Here is a 20,457-nt window from a genome sequence, read left to right as displayed (position 1 = left end):
TGGTTTCGATCCATAAATCACTTGGTTAACTGCCCTGCACACTTCCACTTCATCCCTCCACTTTCAGGTACCCCAAAACAATACTTGAACTCACAATAAATGGATTAGGCAGTCAGTGTCTAAAGTCACTGTGGAAATGTGTGATCAGCATGACCTATATGAAGTGATAGAAGCAGTTGTAAAAAAAATTGCATTTCGGAGGGCAACATGCCCATGAAATTCTCCTTTTTTATCCCAGTTAAATCTTCATTTCTAAAAATTTAATCGGAAAGCTTCAATCCATCAAACTCTGTGTCACGTGCTGATCTCTCTTCCTCCACAGGAATTTGCATTCATTGATAGAAGCAGTTGTAAAAAAAATTGCATTTCGGAGGGCAACATGCCCATGAAATTCTCCTTTTTTATCCCAGTTAAATCTTCATTTCTAAAAATTGAATCAGAAAGCTTCAATCCATCAAACTCTGTGTCACGTGCTGATCTCTCTTCCTACACAGGAATTTGCATTCATCCACCCCAGATGGGACTCGAACCCACAATCCCTCAAACTCTGTGTCACGTGCTGATCTCTCTTCCTCCACTGGAATTTGCATTCATTGATAGAAGCAGTTGTAAAAAAAATTGCATTTCGGAGGGCAACATGCCCATGAAATTCTCCTTTTTTATCCCAGTTAAATCTTCATTTCTAAAAATTGAATCAGAAAGCTTCAATCCATCAAACTCTGTGTCACGTGCTGATCTCTCTTCCTCCACAGGAATTTGCATTCATTGATAGAAGCAGTTGTAAAAAAAATTGCATTTCGGATGGCACAGAGACATGCCCATGAAATTCTCCTTTTTTATCCCAGTTAAATCTTCATTTCTAAAAATTGAATCAGAAAGCTTCAATCCATCAAACTCTGTGTCACCTGCTGATCTCTCTTCCTACACAGAAATTTGCATTCATCCACCCCAGATGGGACTCGAACCCACAATCCCTGGCTTAGAAGGCCAGTGCCTTATCCATTAGGCCACTGGGGCACTTGCTGAAAATGAAGTGGATAGCAGAGAGTGGTTTCGACCGATCGTACACGTGGCTAAAGTAGACATCACGCTTCCGCTTCGCTTCTGTAATCAGCATGAGCTGTACAAACTGACAGAAGCAGTCAAAAAATAATCACGGAGGGCACTGAGACATGCCCATGAAATTAAGGTTTAATATTTCTGTTTCCACTTCATTGCTAAAGCAAACTGAATAGCAGAGGATGGTTTCGATCCATAAATCACTTGGTTAACTGCCCTGCACACTTCCACTTCATCCCTCCACTTTCAGGTACCCCAAAACAATACTTGAACTCACAATAAATGGATTAGGCGGTCAGTGTCTAAAGTCACTGTGGAAATGTGTGATCAGCATGACCTATATGAACTGATAGAAGCAGTTGTAAAAAAAATTGCATTTCGGAGGGCAACATGCCCATGAAATTCTCCTTTTTTATCCCAGTTAAATCTTCATTTCTAAAAATTGAATCGGAAAGCTTCAATCCATCAAACTCTGTGTCACGTGCTGATCTCTCTTCCTCCACAGGAATTTGCATTCATTGATAGAAGCAGTTGTAAAAAAAATTGCATTTCGGATGGCACAGAGACATGCCCATGAAATTCTCCTTTTTTATCCCAGTTAAATCTTCATTTCTAAAAATTGAATCAGAAAGCTTCAATCCATCAAACTCTGTGTCACGTGCTGATCTCTCTTCCTCCACAGGAATTTGCATTCATTGATAGAAGCAGTTGTAAAAAAAATTGCATTTCGGATGGCACAGAGACATGCCCATGAAATTCTCCTTTTTTATCCCAGTTAAATCTTCATTTCTAAAAATTGAATCAGAAAGCTTCAATCCATCAAACTCTGTGTCACCTGCTGCTCTCTTCCTACACAGGAATTTGCATTCATCCACCCCAGATGGGACTCGAACCCACAATCCCTGGCTTAGAAGGCCAGTGCCTTATCCATTAGGCCACTGGGGCACTTGCTGAAAATGAAGTGGATAGCAGAGAGTGGTTTCGACCGATCGTACACGTGGCTAAAGTAGACATCACGCTTCCGCTTCGCTTCTGTAATCAGCATGAGCTGTACAAACTGACAGAAGCAGTCAAAAAATAATCACGGAGGGCACTGAGACATGCCCATGAAATTAAGGTTTAATATTTCTGTTTCCACTTCATTGCTAAAGCAAACTGAATAGCAGAGGATGGTTTCGATCCATAAATCACTTGGTTAACTGCCCTGCACACTTCCACTTCATCCCTCCACTTTCAGGTACCCCAAAACAATACTTGAACTCACAATAAATGGATTAGGCGGTCAGTGTCTAAAGTCACTGTGGAAATGTGTGATCAGCATGACCTATATGAACTGATAGAAGCAGTTGTAAAAAAAATTGCATTTCGGAGGGCAACATGCCCATGAAATTCTCCTTTTTTATCCCAGTTAAATCTTCATTTCTAAAAATTGAATCGGAAAGCTTCAATCCATCAAACTCTGTGTCACGTGCTGATCTCTCTTCCTCCACAGGAATTTGCATTCATTGATAGAAGCAGTTGTAAAAAAAATTGCATTTCGGATGGCACAGAGACATGCCCATGAAATTCTCCTTTTTTATCCCAGTTAAATCTTCATTTCTAAAAATTGAATCAGAAAGCTTCAATCCATCAAACTCTGTGTCACGTGCTGATCTCTCTTCCTACACAGGAATTTGCATTCATCCACCCCAGATGGGACTCGAACCCACAATCCCTGGCTTAGAAGGCCAGTGCCTTATCCATTAGGCCACTGGGGCACTTGCTGAAAATGAAGTGGATAGCAGAGAGTGGTTTCGACCGATCGTACACGTGGCTAAAGTAGACATCACGCTTCCGCTTCGCTTCTGTAATCAGCATGACCTGTACAAACTGACAGAAGCAGTCAAAAAATAATCACGGAGGGCACTGAGACATGCCCATGAAATTAAGGTTTAATATTTCTGTTTCCACTTCATTGCTAAAGCAAACTGAATAGCAGAGGATGGTTTCGATCCATAAATCACTTGGTTAACTGCCCTGCACACTTCCACTTCATCCCTCCACTTTCAGGTACCCCAAAACAATACTTGAACTCACAATAAATGGATTAGGCAGTCAGTGTCTAAAGTCACTGTGGAAATGTGTGATCAGCATGACCTATATGAAGTGATAGAAGCAGTTGTAAAAAAAATTGCATTTCGGAGGGCAACATGCCCATGAAATTCTCCTTTTTTATCCCAGTTAAATCTTCATTTCTAAAAATTGAATCGGAAAGCTTCAATCCATCAAACTCTGTGTCACGTGCTGATCTCTCTTCCTACACAGGAATTTGCATTCATCCACCCAAGATGGGACTCGAACCCACAATCCCTGGCTTAGAAGGCCAGTGCCTTATCCATTAGGCCACTGGGGCACTTGCTGAAAATGAAGTGGATAGCAGAGAGTGGTTTCGACCGATCGTACACGTGGCTAAAGTAGACATCACGCTTCCGCTTCGCTTCTGTAATCAGCATGACCTGTACAAACTGACAGAAGCAGTCAAAAAATAATCACGGAGGGCACTGAGACATGCCCATGAAATTAAGGTTTAATATTTCTGTTTCCACTTCATTGCTAAAGCAAACTGAATAGCAGAGGATGGTTTCGATCCACTTCATCCCTCCACTTTCAGGTACCCCAAAACAATACTTGAACTCACAATAAATGGATTAGGCAGTCAGTGTCTAAAGTCACTGTGGAAATGTGTGATCAGCATGACCTATATGAAGTGATAGAAGCAGTTGTAAAAAAAATTGCATTTCGGAGGGCAACATGCCCATGAAATTCTCCTTTTTTATCCCAGTTAAATCTTCATTTCTAAAAATTGAATCGGAAAGCTTCAATCCATCAAACTCTGTGTCACGTGCTGATCTCTCTTCCTCCACAGGAATTTGCATTCATTGATAGAAGCAGTTGTAAAAAAAATTGCATTTCGGAGGGCAACATGCCCATGAAATTCTCCTTTTTTATCCCAGTTAAATCTTCATTTCTAAAAATTGAATCAGAAAGCTTCAATCCATCAAACTCTGTGTCACGTGCTGATCTCTCTTCCTCCACAGGAATTTGCATTCATTGATAGAAGCAGTTGTAAAAAAAATTGCATTTCGGAGGGCAACATGCCCATGAAATTCTTTTTTTATCCCAGTTAAATCTTCATTTCTAAAAATTGAATCAGAAAGCTTCAATCCATCAAACTCTGTGTCACGTGCTGATCTCTCTTCCTACACAGGAATTTGCATTCATCCACCCCAGATGGGACTCGAACCCACAATCCCTGGCTTAGAAGGCCAGTGCCTTATCCATTAGGCCACTGGGGCACTTGCTGAAAATGAAGTGGATAGCAGAGAGTGGTTTCGACCGATCGTACACGTGGCTAAAGTAGACATCACGCTTCCGCTTCGCTTCTGTAATCAGCATGACCTGTACAAACTGACAGAAGCAGTCAAAAAATAATCACGGAGGGCACTGAGACATGCCCATGAAATTAAGGTTTAATATTTCTGTTTCCACTTCATTGCTGAAGCAAACTGAATAGCAGAGGATGGTTTCGATCCACTTCATCCCTCCACTTTCAGGTACCCCAAAACAATACTTGAACTCACAATAAATGGATTAGGCAGTCAGTGTCTAAAGTCACTGTGGAAATGTGTGATCAGCATGACCTATATGAAGTGATAGAAGCAGTTGTAAAAAAAATTGCATTTCGGAGGGCAACATGCCCATGAAATTCTCCTTTTTTATCCCAGTTAAATCTTCATTTCTAAAAATTGAATCGGAAAGCTTCAATCCATCAAACTCTGTGTCACGTGCTGATCTCTCTTCCTCCACAGGAATTTGCATTCATTGATAGAAGCAGTTGTAAAAAAAATTGCATTTCGGAGGGCAACATGCCCATGAAATTCTCCTTTTTTATCCCAGTTAAATCCTCATTTCTAAAAATTGAATCAGAAAGCTTCAATCCATCAAACTCTGTGTCACGTGCTGATCTCTCTTCCTACACAGGAATTTGCATTCATCCACCCAAGATGGGACTCGAACCCACAATCCCTGGCTTAGAAGGCCAGTGCCTTATCCATTAGGCCACTGGGGCACTTGCTGAAAATGAAGTGGATAGCAGAGAGTGGTTTCGACCGATCGTACACGTGGCTAAAGTAGACATCACGCTTCCGCTTCGCTTCTGTAATCAGCATGACCTGTACAAACTGACAGAAGCAGTCAAAAAATAATCACGGAGGGCACTGAGACATGCCCATGAAATTAAGGTTTAATATTTCTGTTTCCACTTCATTGCTAAAGCAAACTGAATAGCAGAGGATGGTTTCGATCCACTTCATCCCTCCACTTTCAGGTACCCCAAAACAATACTTGAACTCACAATAAATGGATTAGGCAGTCAGTGTCTAAAGTCACTGTGGAAATGTGTGATCAGCATGACCTATATGAAGTGATAGAAGCAGTTGTAAAAAAAATTGCATTTCGGAGGGCAACATGCCCATGAAATTCTCCTTTTTTATCCCAGTTAAATCTTTATTTCTAAAAATTGAATCGGAAAGCTTCAATCCATCAAACTCTGTGTCACGTGCTGATCTCTCTTCCTCCACAGGAATTTGCATTCATTGATAGAAGCAGTTGTAAAAAAAATTGCATTTCGGAGGGCAACATGCCCATGAAATTCTCCTTTTTTATCCCAGTTAAATCTTCATTTCTAAAAATTGAATCAGAAAGCTTCAATCCATCAAACTCTGTGTCACGTGCTGATCTCTCTTCCTACACAGGAATTTGCATTCATCCACCCCAGATGGGACTCAAACCCACAATCCCTGGCTTAGAAGGCCAGTGCCTTATCCATTAGGCCACTGGGGCACTTGCTGAAAATGAAGTGGATAGCAGAGAGTGGTTTCGACCGATCGTACACGTGGCAAAAGTAGACATCACGCTTCCGCTTCGCTTCTGTAATCAGCATGACCTGTACAAACTGACAGAAGCAGTCAAAAAATAATCACGGAGGGCACTGAGACATGCCCATGAAATTAAGGTTTAATATTTCTGTTTCCACTTCATTGCTAAAGCAAACTGAATAGCAGAGGATGGTTTCGATCCACTTCATCCCTCCACTTTCAGGTACCCCAAAACAATACTTGAACTCACAATAAATGGATTAGGCAGTCAGTGTCTAAAGTCACTGTGGAAATGTGTGATCAGCATGACCTATATGAAGTGATAGAAGCAGTTGTAAAAAAAATTGCATTTCGGAGGGCAACATGCCCATGAAATTCTCCTTTTTTATCCCAGTTAAATCTTCATTTCTAAAAATTGAATCGGAAAGCTTCAATCCATCAAACTCTGTGTCACGTGCTGATCTCTCTTCCTCCACAGGAATTTGCATTCATTGATAGAAGCAGTTGTAAAAAAAAATTGCATTTCGGAGGGCAACATGCCCATGAAATTCTCCTTTTTTATCCCAGTTAAATCTTCATTTCTAAAAATTGAATCGGAAAGCTTCAATCCATCAAACTCTGTGTCACGTGCTGATCTCTCTTCCTACACAGGAATTTGCATTCATTGATAGAAGCAGTTGTAAAAAAAATTGCATTTCGGAGGGCAACATGCCCATGAAATTCTCCTTTTTTATCCCAGTTAAATCTTCATTTCTAAAAATTGAATCAGAAAGCTTCAATCCATCAAACTCTGTGTCACGTGCTGATCTCTCTTCCTCCACAGGAATTTGCATTCATTGATAGAAGCAGTTGTAAAAAAAATTGCATTTCGGAGGGCAACATGCCCATGAAATTCTCCTTTTTTATCCCAGTTAAATCTTCATTTCTAAAAATTGAATCAGAAAGCTTCAATCCATCAAACTCTGTGTCACGTGCTGATCTCTCTTCCTACACAGGAATTTGCATTCATCCACCCAAGATGGGACTCGAACCCACAATCCCTGGCTTAGAAGGCCAGTGCCTTATCCATTAGGCCACTGGGGCACTTGCTGAAAATGAAGTGGATAGCAGAGAGTGGTTTCGACCGATCGTACACGTGGCTAAAGTAGACATCACGCTTCCGCTTCGCTTCTGTAATCAGCATGACCTGTACAAACTGACAGAAGCAGTCAAAAAATAATCACGGAGGGCACTGAGACATGCCCATGAAATTAAGGTTTAATATTTCTGTTTCCACTTCATTGCTAAAGCAAACTGAATAGCAGAGGATGGTTTCGATCCACTTCATCCCTCCACTTTCAGGTACCCCAAAACAATACTTGAACTCACAATAAATGGATTAGGCAGTCAGTGTCTAAAGTCACTGTGGAAATGTGTGATCAGCATGACCTATATGAAGTGATAGAAGCAGTTGTAAAAAAAATTGCATTTCGGAGGGCAACATGCCCATGAAATTCTCCTTTTTTATCCCAGTTAAATCTTCATTTCTAAAAATTGAATCGGAAAGCTTCAATCCATCAAACTCTGTGTCACGTGCTGATCTCTCTTCCTCCACAGGAATTTGCATTCATTGATAGAAGCAGTTGTAAAAAAAATTGCATTTCGGAGGGCAACATGCCCATGAAATTCTCCTTTTTTATCCCAGTTAAATCCTCATTTCTAAAAATTGAATCAGAAAGCTTCAATCCATCAAACTCTGTGTCACGTGCTGATCTCTCTTCCTACACAGGAATTTGCATTCATCCACCCAAGATGGGACTCGAACCCACAATCCCTGGCTTAGAAGGCCAGTGCCTTATCCATTAGGCCACTGGGGCACTTGCTGAAAATGAAGTGGATAGCAGAGAGTGGTTTCGACCGATCGTACACGTGGCTAAAGTAGACATCACGCTTCCGCTTCGCTTCTGTAATCAGCATGACCTGTACAAACTGACAGAAGCAGTCAAAAAATAATCACGGAGGGCACTGAGACATGCCCATGAAATTAAGGTTTAATATTTCTGTTTCCACTTCATTGCTAAAGCAAACTGAATAGCAGAGGATGGTTTCGATCCACTTCATCCCTCCACTTTCAGGTACCCCAAAACAATACTTGAACTCACAATAAATGGATTAGGCAGTCAGTGTCTAAAGTCACTGTGGAAATGTGTGATCAGCATGACCTATATGAAGTGATAGAAGCAGTTGTAAAAAAAATTGCATTTCGGAGGGCAACATGCCCATGAAATTCTCCTTTTTTATCCCAGTTAAATCTTTATTTCTAAAAATTGAATCGGAAAGCTTCAATCCATCAAACTCTGTGTCACGTGCTGATCTCTCTTCCTCCACAGGAATTTGCATTCATTGATAGAAGCAGTTGTAAAAAAAATTGCATTTCGGAGGGCAACATGCCCATGAAATTCTCCTTTTTTATCCCAGTTAAATCTTCATTTCTAAAAATTGAATCAGAAAGCTTCAATCCATCAAACTCTGTGTCACGTGCTGATCTCTCTTCCTACACAGGAATTTGCATTCATCCACCCCAGATGGGACTCAAACCCACAATCCCTGGCTTAGAAGGCCAGTGCCTTATCCATTAGGCCACTGGGGCACTTGCTGAAAATGAAGTGGATAGCAGAGAGTGGTTTCGACCGATCGTACACGTGGCAAAAGTAGACATCACGCTTCCGCTTCGCTTCTGTAATCAGCATGACCTGTACAAACTGACAGAAGCAGTCAAAAAATAATCACGGAGGGCACTGAGACATGCCCATGAAATTAAGGTTTAATATTTCTGTTTCCACTTCATTGCTAAAGCAAACTGAATAGCAGAGGATGGTTTCGATCCACTTCATCCCTCCACTTTCAGGTACCCCAAAACAATACTTGAACTCACAATAAATGGATTAGGCAGTCAGTGTCTAAAGTCACTGTGGAAATGTGTGATCAGCATGACCTATATGAAGTGATAGAAGCAGTTGTAAAAAAAATTGCATTTCGGAGGGCAACATGCCCATGAAATTCTCCTTTTTTATCCCAGTTAAATCTTCATTTCTAAAAATTGAATCGGAAAGCTTCAATCCATCAAACTCTGTGTCACGTGCTGATCTCTCTTCCTCCACAGGAATTTGCATTCATTGATAGAAGCAGTTGTAAAAAAAAATTGCATTTCGGAGGGCAACATGCCCATGAAATTCTCCTTTTTTATCCCAGTTAAATCTTCATTTCTAAAAATTGAATCGGAAAGCTTCAATCCATCAAACTCTGTGTCACGTGCTGATCTCTCTTCCTACACAGGAATTTGCATTCATTGATAGAAGCAGTTGTAAAAAAAATTGCATTTCGGAGGGCAACATGCCCATGAAATTCTCCTTTTTTATCCCAGTTAAATCTTCATTTCTAAAAATTGAATCAGAAAGCTTCAATCCATCAAACTCTGTGTCACGTGCTGATCTCTCTTCCTCCACAGGAATTTGCATTCATTGATAGAAGCAGTTGTAAAAAAAATTGCATTTCGGAGGGCAACATGCCCATGAAATTCTCCTTTTTTATCCCAGTTAAATCTTCATTTCTAAAAATTGAATCAGAAAGCTTCAATCCATCAAACTCTGTGTCACGTGCTGATCTCTCTTCCTACACAGGAATTTGCATTCATCCACCCAAGATGGGACTCGAACCCACAATCCCTGGCTTAGAAGGCCAGTGCCTTATCCATTAGGCCACTGGGGCACTTGCTGAAAATGAAGTGGATAGCAGAGAGTGGTTTCGACCGATCGTACACGTGGCTAAAGTAGACATCACGCTTCCGCTTCGCTTCTGTAATCAGCATGACCTGTACAAACTGACAGAAGCAGTCAAAAAATAATCACGGAGGGCACTGAGACATGCCCATGAAATTAAGGTTTAATATTTCTGTTTCCACTTCATTGCTAAAGCAAACTGAATAGCAGAGGATGGTTTCGATCCACTTCATCCCTCCACTTTCAGGTACCCCAAAACAATACTTGAACTCACAATAAATGGATTAGGCAGTCAGTGTCTAAAGTCACTGTGGAAATGTGTGATCAGCATGACCTATATGAAGTGATAGAAGCAGTTGTAAAAAAAATTGCATTTCGGAGGGCAACATGCCCATGAAATTCTCCTTTTTTATCCCAGTTAAATCTTCATTTCTAAAAATTGAATCGGAAAGCTTCAATCCATCAAACTCTGTGTCACGTGCTGATCTCTCTTCCTCCACAGGAATTTGCATTCATTGATAGAAGCAGTTGTAAAAAAAATTGCATTTCGGAGGGCAACATGCCCATGAAATTCTCCTTTTTTATCCCAGTTAAATCTTCATTTCTAAAAATTGAATCGGAAAGCTTCAATCCATCAAACTCTGTGTCACGTGCTGATCTCTCTTCCTCCACAGGAATTTGCATTCATTGATAGAAGCAGTTGTAAAAAAAAATTGCATTTCGGAGGGCAACATGCCCATGAAATTCTCCTTTTTTATCCCAGTTAAATCTTCATTTCTAAAAATTGAATCAGAAAGCTTCAATCCATCAAACTCTGTGTCACTTCATTGCTAAAGCAAACTGAATAGCAGAGGATGGTTTCGATCCATAAATCACTTGGTTAACTGCCCTGCACACTTCCACTTCATCCCTCCACTTTCAGGTACCCCAAAACAATACTTGAACTCACAATAAATGGATTAGGCAGTCAGTGTCTAAAGTCACTGTGGAAATGTGTGATCAGCATGACCTATATGAAGTGATAGAAGCAGTTGTAAAAAAAATTGCATTTCGGAGGGCAACATGCCCATGAAATTCTCCTTTTTTATCCCAGTTAAATCTTCATTTCTAAAAATTGAATCGGAAAGCTTCAATCCATCAAACTCTGTGTCACGTGCTGATCTCTCTTCCTCCACAGGAATTTGCATTCATTGATAGAAGCAGTTGTAAAAAAAATTGCATTTCGGAGGGCAACATGCCCATGAAATTCTCCTTTTTTATCCCAGTTAAATCTTCATTTCTAAAAATTGAATCGGAAAGCTTCAATCCATCAAACTCTGTGTCACGTGCTGATCTCTCTTCCTCCACAGGAATTTGCATTCATTGATAGAAGCAGTTGTAAAAAAAATTGCATTTCGGAGGGCAACATGCCCATGAAATTCTCCTTTTTTATCCCAGTTAAATCTTCATTTCTAAAAATTGAATCGGAAAGCTTCAATCCATCAAACTCTGTGTCACGTGCTGATCTCTCTTCCTACACAGGAATTTGCATTCATCCACCCCAGATGGGACTCGAACCCACAATCCCTGGCTTAGAAGGCCAGTGCCTTATCCATTAGGCCACTGGGGCACTTGCTGAAAATGAAGTGGATAGCAGAGAGTGGTTTCAACCGATCGTACACGTGGCTAAAGTAGACATCACGCTTCCGCTTCGCTTCTGTAATCAGCATGACCTGTACAAACTGACAGAAGCAGTCAAAAAATAATCACGGAGGGCACTGAGACATGCCCATGAAATTATGGTTTAATATTTCTGTTTCCACTTCATTGCTAAAGCAAACTGAATAGCAGAGGATGGTTTCGATCCATAAATCACTTGGTTAACTGCCCTGCACACTTCCACTTCATCCCTCCACTTTCAGGTACCCCAAAACAATACTTGAACTCACAATAAATGGATTAGGCGGTCAGTGTCTAAAGTCACTGTGGAAATGTGTGATCAGCATGACCTATATGAAGTGATAGAAGCAGTTGTAAAAAAAATTGCATTTCGGAGGGCAACATGCCCATGAAATTCTCCTTTTTTATCCCAGTTAAATCTTCATTTCTAAAAATTGAATCGGAAAGCTTCAATCCATCAAACTCTGTGTCACGTGCTGATCTCTCTTCCTCCACAGGAATTTGCATTCATTGATAGAAGCAGTTGTAAAAAAAATTGCATTTCGGAGGGCAACATGCCCATGAAATTCTCCTTTTTTATCCCAGTTAAATCTTCATTTCTAAAAATTGAATCAGAAAGCTTCAATCCATCAAACTCTGATCTCTCTTCCTACACAGGAATTTGCATTCATCCACCCCAGATGGGACTCGAACCCACAATCCCTGGCTTAGAAGGCCAGGGCCTTATCCATTAGGCCACTGGGGCACTTGCTGAAAATGAAGTGGATAGCAGAGAGTGGTTTCGACCGATCGTACACGTGGCTAAAGTAGACATCACGCTTCCGCTTCGCTTCTGTAATCAGCATGACCTGTACAAACTGACAGAAGCAGTCAAAAAATAATCACGGAGGGCACTGAGACATGCCCATGAAATTAAGGTTTAATATTTCTGTTTCCACTTCATTGCTAAAGCAAACTGAATAGCAGAGGATGGTTTCGATCCATAAATCACTTGGTTAACTGCCCTGCACACTTCCACTTCATCCCTCCACTTTCAGGTACCCCAAAACAATACTTGAACTCACAATAAATGGATTAGGCAGTCAGTGTCTAAAGTCACTGTGGAAATGTGTGATCAGCATGACCTATATGAAGTGATAGAAGCAGTTGTAAAAAAAATTGCATTTCGGAGGGCAACATGCCCATGAAATTCTCCTTTTTTATCCCAGTTAAATCTTCATTTCTAAAAATTGAATCGGAAAGCTTCAATCCATCAAACTCTGTGTCACGTGCTGATCTCTCTTCCTCCACAGGAATTTGCATTCATTGATAGAAGCAGTTGTAAAAAAAATTGCATTTCGGAGGGCAACATGCCCATGAAATTCTCCTTTTTTATCCCAGTTAAATCTTCATTTCTAAAAATTGAATCAGAAAGCTTCAATCCATCAAACTCTGTGTCACGTGCTGATCTCTCTTCCTACACAGGAATTTGCATTCATCCACCCCAGATGGGACTCGAACCCACAATCCCTGGCTTAGAAGGCCAGTGCCTTATCAATTAGGCCACTGGGGCACTTGGTGAAAATGAAGTGGATAGCAGAGAGTGGTTTCGACCGATCGTACACGTGGCTAAAGTAGACATCACGCTTCCGCTTCGCTTCTGTAATCAGCATGACCTGTACAAACTGACAGAAGCAGTCAAAAAATAATCACGGAGGGCACTGAGACATGCCCATGAAATTATGGTTTAATATTTCTGTTTCCACTTCATTGCTAAAGCAAACTGAATAGCAGAGGATGGTTTCGATCCATAAATCACTTGGTTAACTGCCCTGCACACTTCCACTTCATCCCTCCACTTTCAGGTACCCCAAAACAATACTTGAACTCACAATAAATGGATTAGGCAGTCAGTGTCTAAAGTCACTGTGGAAATGTGTGATCAGCATGACCTATATGAAGTGATAGAAGCAGTTGTAAAAAAAATTGCATTTCGGAGGGCAACATGCCCATGAAATTCTCCTTTTTTATCCCAGTTAAATCTTCATTTCTAAAAATTGAATCGGAAAGCTTCAATCCATCAAACTCTGTGTCACGTGCTGATCTCTCTTCCTCCACAGGAATTTGCATTCATTGATAGAAGCAGTTGTAAAAAAAATTGCATTTCGGAGGGCAACATGCCCATGAAATTCTCCTTTTTTATCCCAGTTAAATCTTCATTTCTAAAAATTGAATCGGAAAGCTTCAATCCATCAAACTCTGTGTCACGTGCTGATCTCTCTTCCTCCACAGGAATTTGCATTCATTGATAGAAGCAGTTGTAAAAAAAATTGCATTTCGGAGGGCAACATGCCCATGAAATTCTCCTTTTTTATCCCAGTTAAATCTTCATTTCTAAAAATTGAATCGGAAAGCTTCAATCCATCAAACTCTGTGTCACGTGCTGATCTCTCTTCCTACACAGGAATTTGCATTCATCCACCCCAGATGGGACTCGAACCCACAATCCCTGGCTTAGAAGGCCAGTGCCTTATCCATTAGGCCACTGGGGCACTTGCTGAAAATGAAGTGGATAGCAGAGAGTGGTTTCGACCGATCGTACACGTGGCTAAAGTAGACATCACGCTTCCGCTTCGCTTCTGTAATCAGCATGACCTGTACAAACTGACAGAAGCAGTCAAAAAATAATCACGGAGGGCACTGAGACATGCCCATGAAATTATGGTTTAATATTTCTGTTTCCACTTCATTGCTAAAGCAAACTGAATAGCAGAGGATGGTTTCGATCCATAAATCACTTGGTTAACTGCCCTGCACACTTCCACTTCATCCCTCCACTTTCAGGTACCCCAAAACAATACTTGAACTCACAATAAATGGATTAGGCGGTCAGTGTCTAAAGTCACTGTGGAAATGTGTGATCAGCATGACCTATATGAAGTGATAGAAGCAGTTGTAAAAAAAATTGCATTTCGGAGGGCAACATGCCCATGAAATTCTCCTTTTTTATCCCAGTTAAATCTTCATTTCTAAAAATTGAATCGGAAAGCTTCAATCCATCAAACTCTGTGTCACGTGCTGATCTCTCTTCCTCCACAGGAATTTGCATTCATTGATAGAAGCAGTTGTAAAAAAAATTGCATTTCGGAGGGCAACATGCCCATGAAATTCTCCTTTTTTATCCCAGTTAAATCTTCATTTCTAAAAATTGAATCAGAAAGCTTCAATCCATCAAACTCTGATCTCTCTTCCTACACAGGAATTTGCACCCCAGATGGGACCCGAACCCACAATCCCTGGCTTAGAAGGCCAGGGCCTTATCCATTAGGCCACTGGGGCACTTGCTGAAAATGAAGTGGATAGCAGAGAGTGGTTTCGACCGATCGTACACGTGGCTAAAGTAGACATCACGCTTCCGCTTCGCTTCTGTAATCAGCATGACCTGTACAAACTGACAGAAGCAGTCAAAAAATAATCACGGAGGGCACTGAGACATGCCCATGAAATTAAGGTTTAATATTTCTGTTTCCACTTCATTGCTAAAGCAAACTGAATAGCAGAGGATGGTTTCGATCCATAAATCACTTGGTTAACTGCCCTGCACACTTCCACTTCATCCCTCCACTTTCAGGTACCCCAAAACAATACTTGAACTCACAATAAATGGATTAGGCAGTCAGTGTCTAAAGTCACTGTGGAAATGTGTGATCAGCATGACCTATATGAAGTGATAGAAGCAGTTGTAAAAAAAATTGCATTTCGGAGGGCAACATGCCCATGAAATTCTCCTTTTTTATCCCAGTTAAATCTTCATTTCTAAAAATTGAATCGGAAAGCTTCAATCCATCAAACTCTGTGTCACGTGCTGATCTCTCTTCCTCCACAGGAATTTGCATTCATTGATAGAAGCAGTTGTAAAAAAAATTGCATTTCGGAGGGCAACATGCCCATGAAATTCTCCTTTTTTATCCCAGTTAAATCTTCATTTCTAAAAATTGAATCGGAAAGCTTCAATCCATCAAACTCTGTGTCACGTGCTGATCTCTCTTCCTCCACAGGAATTTGCATTCATTGATAGAAGCAGTTGTAAAAAAAATTGCATTTCGGAGGGCAACATGCCCATGAAATTCTCCTTTTTTATCCCAGTTAAATCTTCATTTCTAAAAATTGAATCGGAAAGCTTCAATCCATCAAACTCTGTGTCACGTGCTGATCTCTCTTCCTACACAGGAATTTGCATTCATCCACCCCAGATGGGACTCGAACCCACAATCCCTGGCTTAGAAGGCCAGTGCCTTATCCATTAGGCCACTGGGGCACTTGCTGAAAATGAAGTGGATAGCAGAGAGTGGTTTCGACCGATCGTACACGTGGCTAAAGTAGACATCACGCTTCCGCTTCGCTTCTGTAATCAGCATGACCTGTACAAACTGACAGAAGCAGTCAAAAAAGAATCACGGAGGGCACTGAGACATGCCCATGAAATTATGGTTTAATATTTCTGTTTCCACTTCATTGCTAAAGCAAACTGAATAGCAGAGGATGGTTTCGATCCATAAATCACTTGGTTAACTGCCCTGCACACTTCCACTTCATCCCTCCACTTTCAGGTACCCCAAAACAATACTTGAACTCACAATAAATGGATTAGGCGGTCAGTGTCTAAAGTCACTGTGGAAATGTGTGATCAGCATGACCTATATGAAGTGATAGAAGCAGTTGTAAAAAAAATTGCATTTCGGAGGGCAACATGCCCATGAAATTCTCCTTTTTTATCCCAGTTAAATCTTCATTTCTAAAAATTGAATCGGAAAGCTTCAATCCATCAAACTCTGTGTCACGTGCTGATCTCTCTTCCTCCACAGGAATTTGCATTCATTGATAGAAGCAGTTGTAAAAAAAATTGCATTTCGGAGGGCAACATGCCCATGAAATTCTCCTTTTTTATCCCAGTTAAATCTTCATTTCTAAAAATTGAATCAGAAAGCTTCAATCCATCAAACTCTGATCTCTCTTCCTACACAGGAATTTGCATTCATCCACCCCAGATGGGACTCGAACCCACAATCCCTGGCTTAGAAGGCCAGTGCCTTATCCATTAGGCCACTGGGGCACTTGCTGAAAATGAAGTGGATAGCAGAGAGTGGTTTCGACCGATCGTACACGTGGCTAAAGTAGACATCACGCTTCCGCTTCGCTTCTGTAATCAGCATGACCTGTACAAACTGACAGAAGCAGTCAAAAAATAATCACGGAGGGCACTGAGACATGCCCATGAAATTAAGGTTTAATATTTCTGTTTCCACTTCATTGCTAAAGCAAACTGAATAGCAGAGGATGGTTTCGATCCACTTCATCCCTCCACTTTCAGGTACCCCAAAACAATACTTGAACTCACAATAAATGGATTAGGCAGTCAGTGTCTAAAGTCACTGTGGAAATGTGTGATCAGCATGACCTATATGAAGTGATAGAAGCAGTTGTAAAAAAAATTGCATTTCGGAGGGCAACATGCCCATGAAATTCTCCTTTTTTATCCCAGTTAAATCTTTATTTCTAAAAATTGAATCGGAAAGCTTCAATCCATCAAACTCTGTGTCACGTGCTGATCTCTCTTCCTCCACAGGAATTTGCATTCATTGATAGAAGCAGTTGTAAAAAAAATTGCATTTCGGAGGGCAACATGCCCATGAAATTCTCCTTTTTTATCCCAGTTAAATCTTCATTTCTAAAAATTGAATCAGAAAGCTTCAATCCATCAAACTCTGTGTCACTTGCTGATCTCTCTTCCTACACAGGAATTTGCATTCATCCACCCCAGATGGGACTCAAACCCACAATCGCCTGGCTTAGAAGGCCAGTGCCTTATCCATTAGGCCACTGGGGCACTTGCTGAAAATGAAGTGGATAGCAGAGAGTGGTTTCGACCGATCGTACACGTGGCAAAAGTAGACATCACGCTTCCGCTTCGCTTCTGTAATCAGCATGACCTGTACAAACTGACAGAAGCAGTCAAAAAATAATCACGGAGGGCACTGAGACATGCCCATGAAATTAAGGTTTAATATTTCTGTTTCCACTTCATTGCTAAAGCAAACTGAATAGCAGAGGATGGTTTCGATCCACTTCATCCCTCCACTTTCAGGTACCCCAAAACAATACTTGAACTCACAATAAATGGATTAGGCAGTCAGTGTCTAAAGTCACTGTGGAAATGTGTGATCAGCATGACCTATATGAAGTGATAGAAGCAGTTGTAAAAAAAATTGCATTTCGGAGGGCAACATGCCCATGAAATTCTCCTTTTTTATCCCAGTTAAATCTTCATTTCTAAAAATTGAATCGGAAAGCTTCAATCCATCAAACTCTGTGTCACGTGCTGATCTCTCTTCCTCCACAGGAATTTGCATTCATTGATAGAAGCAGTTGTAAAAAAAATTGCATTTCGGAGGGCAACATGCCCATGAAATTCTCCTTTTTTATCCCAGTTAAATCTTCATTTCTAAAAATTGAATCAGAAAGCTTCAATCCATCAAACTCTGTGTCACGTGCTGATCTCTCTTCCTACACAGGAATTTGCATTCATCCACCCCAGATGGGACTCGAACCCACAATCCCTGGCTTAGAAAGCCAGTGCCTTATCAATTAGGCCACTGGGGCACTTGGTGAAAATGAAGTGGATAGCAGAGAGTGGTTTCGACCGATCGTACACGTGGCTAAAGTAGACATCACGCTTCCGCTTCGCTTCTGTAATCAGCATGACCTGTACAAACTGACAGAAGCAGTCAAAAAATAATCACGGAGGGCACTGAGACATGCCCATGAAATTATGGTTTAATATTTCTGTTTCCACTTCATTGCTAAAGCAAACTGAATAGCAGAGGATGGTTTCGATCCATAAATCACTTGGTTAACTGCCCTGCACACTTCCACTTCATCCCTCCACTTTCAGGTACCCCAAAACAATACTTGAACTCACAATAAATGGATTAGGCAGTCAGTGTCTAAAGTCACTGTGGAAATGTGTGATCAGCATGACCTATATGAAGTGATAGAAGCAGTTGTAAAAAAAATTGCATTTCGGAGGGCAACATGCCCATGAAATTCTCCTTTTTTATCCCAGTTAAATCTTCATTTCTAAAAATTGAATCGGAAAGCTTCAATCCATCAAACTCTGTGTCACGTGCTGATCTCTCTTCCTCCACAGGAATTTGCATTCATTGATAGAAGCAGTTGTAAAAAAAATTGCATTTCGGAGGGCAACATGCCCATGAAATTCTCCTTTTTTATCCCAGTTAAATCTTCATTTCTAAAAATTGAATCGGAAAGCTTCAATCCATCAAACTCTGTGTCACGTGCTGATCTCTCTTCCTCCACAGGAATTTGCATTCATTGATAGAAGCAGTTGTAAAAAAAAAATGCATTTCGGAGGGCAACATGCCCATGAAATTCTCCTTTTTTATCCCAGTTAAATCTTCATTTCTAAAAATTGAATCAGAAAGCTTCTATCCATCAAACTCTGTGTCACGTGCTGATCTCTCTTCCTACACAGGAATTTGCATTCATCCACCCCAGATGGGACTCGAACCCACAATCCCTGGCTTAGAAGGCCAGTGCCTTATCCATTAGGCCACTGGGGCACTTGCTGAAAATGAAGTGGATAGCAGAGAGTGGTTTCGACCGATCGTACACGTGGCTAAAGTAGACATCACGCTTCCGCTTCGCTTCTGTAATCAGCATGACCTGTACAAACTGACAGAAGCAGTCAAAAAATAATCACGGAGGGCACTGAGACATGCCCATGAAATTATGGTTTAATATTTCTGTTTCCACTTCATTGCTAAAGCAAACTGAATAGCAGAGGATGGTTTCGATCCATAAATCACTTGGTTAACTGCCCTGCACACTTCCACTTCATCCCTCCACTTTCAGGTACCCCAAAACAATACTTGAACTCACAATAAATGGATTAGGCGGTCAGTGTCTAAAGTCACTGTGGAAATGTGTGATCAGCATGACCTATATGAAGTGATAGAAGCAGTTGTAAAAAAAATTGCATTTCGGAGGGCAACATGCCCATGAAATTCTCCTTTTTTATCCCAGTTAAATCTTCATTTCTAAAAATTGAATCGGAAAGCTTCAATCCATCAAACTCTGTGTCACGTGCTGATCTCTCTTCCTCCACAGGAATTTGCATTCATTGATAGAAGCAGTTGTAAAAAAAAAATGCATTTCGGAGGGCAACATGCCCATGAAATTCTCCTTTTTTATCCCAGTTAAATCTTCATTTCTAAAAATTGAATCGGAAAGCTTCAATCCATCAAACTCTGTGTCACGTGCTGATCTCTCTTCCTCCACAGGAATTTGCATTCATTGATAGAAGCAGTTGTAAAAAAAATTGCATTTCGGAGGGCAACATGCCCATGAAATTCTCCTTTTTTATCCCAGTTAAATCTTCATTTCTAAAAATTGAATCGGAAAGCTTCAATCCATCAAACTCTGTGTCACGTGCTGATCTCTCTTCCTCCACAGGAATTTGCATTCATTGATAGAAGCAGTTGTAAAAAAAATTGCATTTCGGAGGGCAACATGCCCATGAAATTCTCCTTTTTTATCCCAGTTAAATCTTCATTTCTAAAAATTGAATCGGAAAGCTTCAATCCATCAAACTCTGTGTCACGTGCTGATCTCTCTTCCTACACAGGAATTTGCATTCATCCACCCCAGATGGGACTCGAACCCACAATCCCTGGCTTAGAAGGCCAGTGCCTTATCCATTAGGCCACTGGGGCACTTGCTGAAAATGAAGTGGATTGCAGAGAGTGGTTTCGACCGATCGTACACGTGGCTAAAGTAGACATCACGCTTCCGCTTCGCTTCTGTAATCAGCATGACCTGTACAAACTGACAGAAGCAGTCAAAAATTAATCACGGAGGGCACTGAGACATGCCCATGAAATTAAGGTTTAATATTTCTGTTTCCACTTCATTGCTAAAGCAAACTGAATAGCAGAGGATGGTTTCGATCCATAAATCACTTGGTTAACTGCCCTGCACACTTCCACTTCATCCCTCCACTTTCAGGT

General features: G+C 40.9%; 22 non-coding genes across 22 annotated transcripts; all 22 read right to left on the bottom strand.

Moving 5' to 3' along the window:
- Window positions 1-944: 944 nt before the first annotated feature.
- Window positions 945-1,017, bottom strand: trnar-ucu. Its single transcript has one exon. It is a non-coding gene; the product is annotated as a tRNA-Arg (tRNA).
- Window positions 1,018-1,931: 914 nt separating this feature from the next.
- trnar-ucu lies at window positions 1,932-2,004 on the bottom strand. The gene has a single exon. It is a non-coding gene; the product is annotated as a tRNA-Arg (tRNA).
- Window positions 2,005-2,743: 739 nt separating this feature from the next.
- On the bottom strand, window positions 2,744-2,816 carry trnar-ucu. Its single transcript has one exon. It is a non-coding gene; the product is annotated as a tRNA-Arg (tRNA).
- A 562-nt stretch (window positions 2,817-3,378) lies between these two features.
- On the bottom strand, window positions 3,379-3,451 carry trnar-ucu. The gene has a single exon. It is a non-coding gene; the product is annotated as a tRNA-Arg (tRNA).
- Window positions 3,452-4,321: 870 nt separating this feature from the next.
- Window positions 4,322-4,394, bottom strand: trnar-ucu. Its single transcript has one exon. It is a non-coding gene; the product is annotated as a tRNA-Arg (tRNA).
- A 700-nt stretch (window positions 4,395-5,094) lies between these two features.
- Window positions 5,095-5,167, bottom strand: trnar-ucu. The gene has a single exon. It is a non-coding gene; the product is annotated as a tRNA-Arg (tRNA).
- Window positions 5,168-5,867: 700 nt separating this feature from the next.
- On the bottom strand, window positions 5,868-5,940 carry trnar-ucu. The gene has a single exon. It is a non-coding gene; the product is annotated as a tRNA-Arg (tRNA).
- Window positions 5,941-6,985: 1,045 nt separating this feature from the next.
- On the bottom strand, window positions 6,986-7,058 carry trnar-ucu. The gene has a single exon. It is a non-coding gene; the product is annotated as a tRNA-Arg (tRNA).
- A 700-nt stretch (window positions 7,059-7,758) lies between these two features.
- Window positions 7,759-7,831, bottom strand: trnar-ucu. Its single transcript has one exon. It is a non-coding gene; the product is annotated as a tRNA-Arg (tRNA).
- Window positions 7,832-8,531: 700 nt separating this feature from the next.
- On the bottom strand, window positions 8,532-8,604 carry trnar-ucu. The gene has a single exon. It is a non-coding gene; the product is annotated as a tRNA-Arg (tRNA).
- A 1,045-nt stretch (window positions 8,605-9,649) lies between these two features.
- trnar-ucu lies at window positions 9,650-9,722 on the bottom strand. Its single transcript has one exon. It is a non-coding gene; the product is annotated as a tRNA-Arg (tRNA).
- Window positions 9,723-11,269: 1,547 nt separating this feature from the next.
- On the bottom strand, window positions 11,270-11,342 carry trnar-ucu. The gene has a single exon. It is a non-coding gene; the product is annotated as a tRNA-Arg (tRNA).
- A 722-nt stretch (window positions 11,343-12,064) lies between these two features.
- Window positions 12,065-12,137, bottom strand: trnar-ucu. The gene has a single exon. It is a non-coding gene; the product is annotated as a tRNA-Arg (tRNA).
- Window positions 12,138-12,871: 734 nt separating this feature from the next.
- Window positions 12,872-12,944, bottom strand: trnar-ucu. The gene has a single exon. It is a non-coding gene; the product is annotated as a tRNA-Arg (tRNA).
- A 906-nt stretch (window positions 12,945-13,850) lies between these two features.
- trnar-ucu lies at window positions 13,851-13,923 on the bottom strand. The gene has a single exon. It is a non-coding gene; the product is annotated as a tRNA-Arg (tRNA).
- Window positions 13,924-14,637: 714 nt separating this feature from the next.
- Window positions 14,638-14,710, bottom strand: trnar-ucu. Its single transcript has one exon. It is a non-coding gene; the product is annotated as a tRNA-Arg (tRNA).
- A 906-nt stretch (window positions 14,711-15,616) lies between these two features.
- On the bottom strand, window positions 15,617-15,689 carry trnar-ucu. Its single transcript has one exon. It is a non-coding gene; the product is annotated as a tRNA-Arg (tRNA).
- Window positions 15,690-16,411: 722 nt separating this feature from the next.
- Window positions 16,412-16,484, bottom strand: trnar-ucu. The gene has a single exon. It is a non-coding gene; the product is annotated as a tRNA-Arg (tRNA).
- A 700-nt stretch (window positions 16,485-17,184) lies between these two features.
- trnar-ucu lies at window positions 17,185-17,258 on the bottom strand. The gene has a single exon. It is a non-coding gene; the product is annotated as a tRNA-Arg (tRNA).
- Window positions 17,259-17,958: 700 nt separating this feature from the next.
- On the bottom strand, window positions 17,959-18,031 carry trnar-ucu. The gene has a single exon. It is a non-coding gene; the product is annotated as a tRNA-Arg (tRNA).
- Window positions 18,032-18,938: 907 nt separating this feature from the next.
- On the bottom strand, window positions 18,939-19,011 carry trnar-ucu. Its single transcript has one exon. It is a non-coding gene; the product is annotated as a tRNA-Arg (tRNA).
- A 1,079-nt stretch (window positions 19,012-20,090) lies between these two features.
- trnar-ucu lies at window positions 20,091-20,163 on the bottom strand. Its single transcript has one exon. It is a non-coding gene; the product is annotated as a tRNA-Arg (tRNA).
- Window positions 20,164-20,457: the final 294 nt, after the last annotated feature.

This window comes from Oncorhynchus mykiss, chromosome 21 (genome assembly GCF_013265735.2).
Source record: "Oncorhynchus mykiss isolate Arlee chromosome 21, USDA_OmykA_1.1, whole genome shotgun sequence".
In the NCBI taxonomy this organism is placed as follows: domain Eukaryota; kingdom Metazoa; phylum Chordata; class Actinopteri; order Salmoniformes; family Salmonidae; genus Oncorhynchus; species Oncorhynchus mykiss.
The sequence above is the reverse complement of the archived record's forward strand: the minus strand, read 5'-3'. Positions and strand labels throughout refer to the sequence as shown.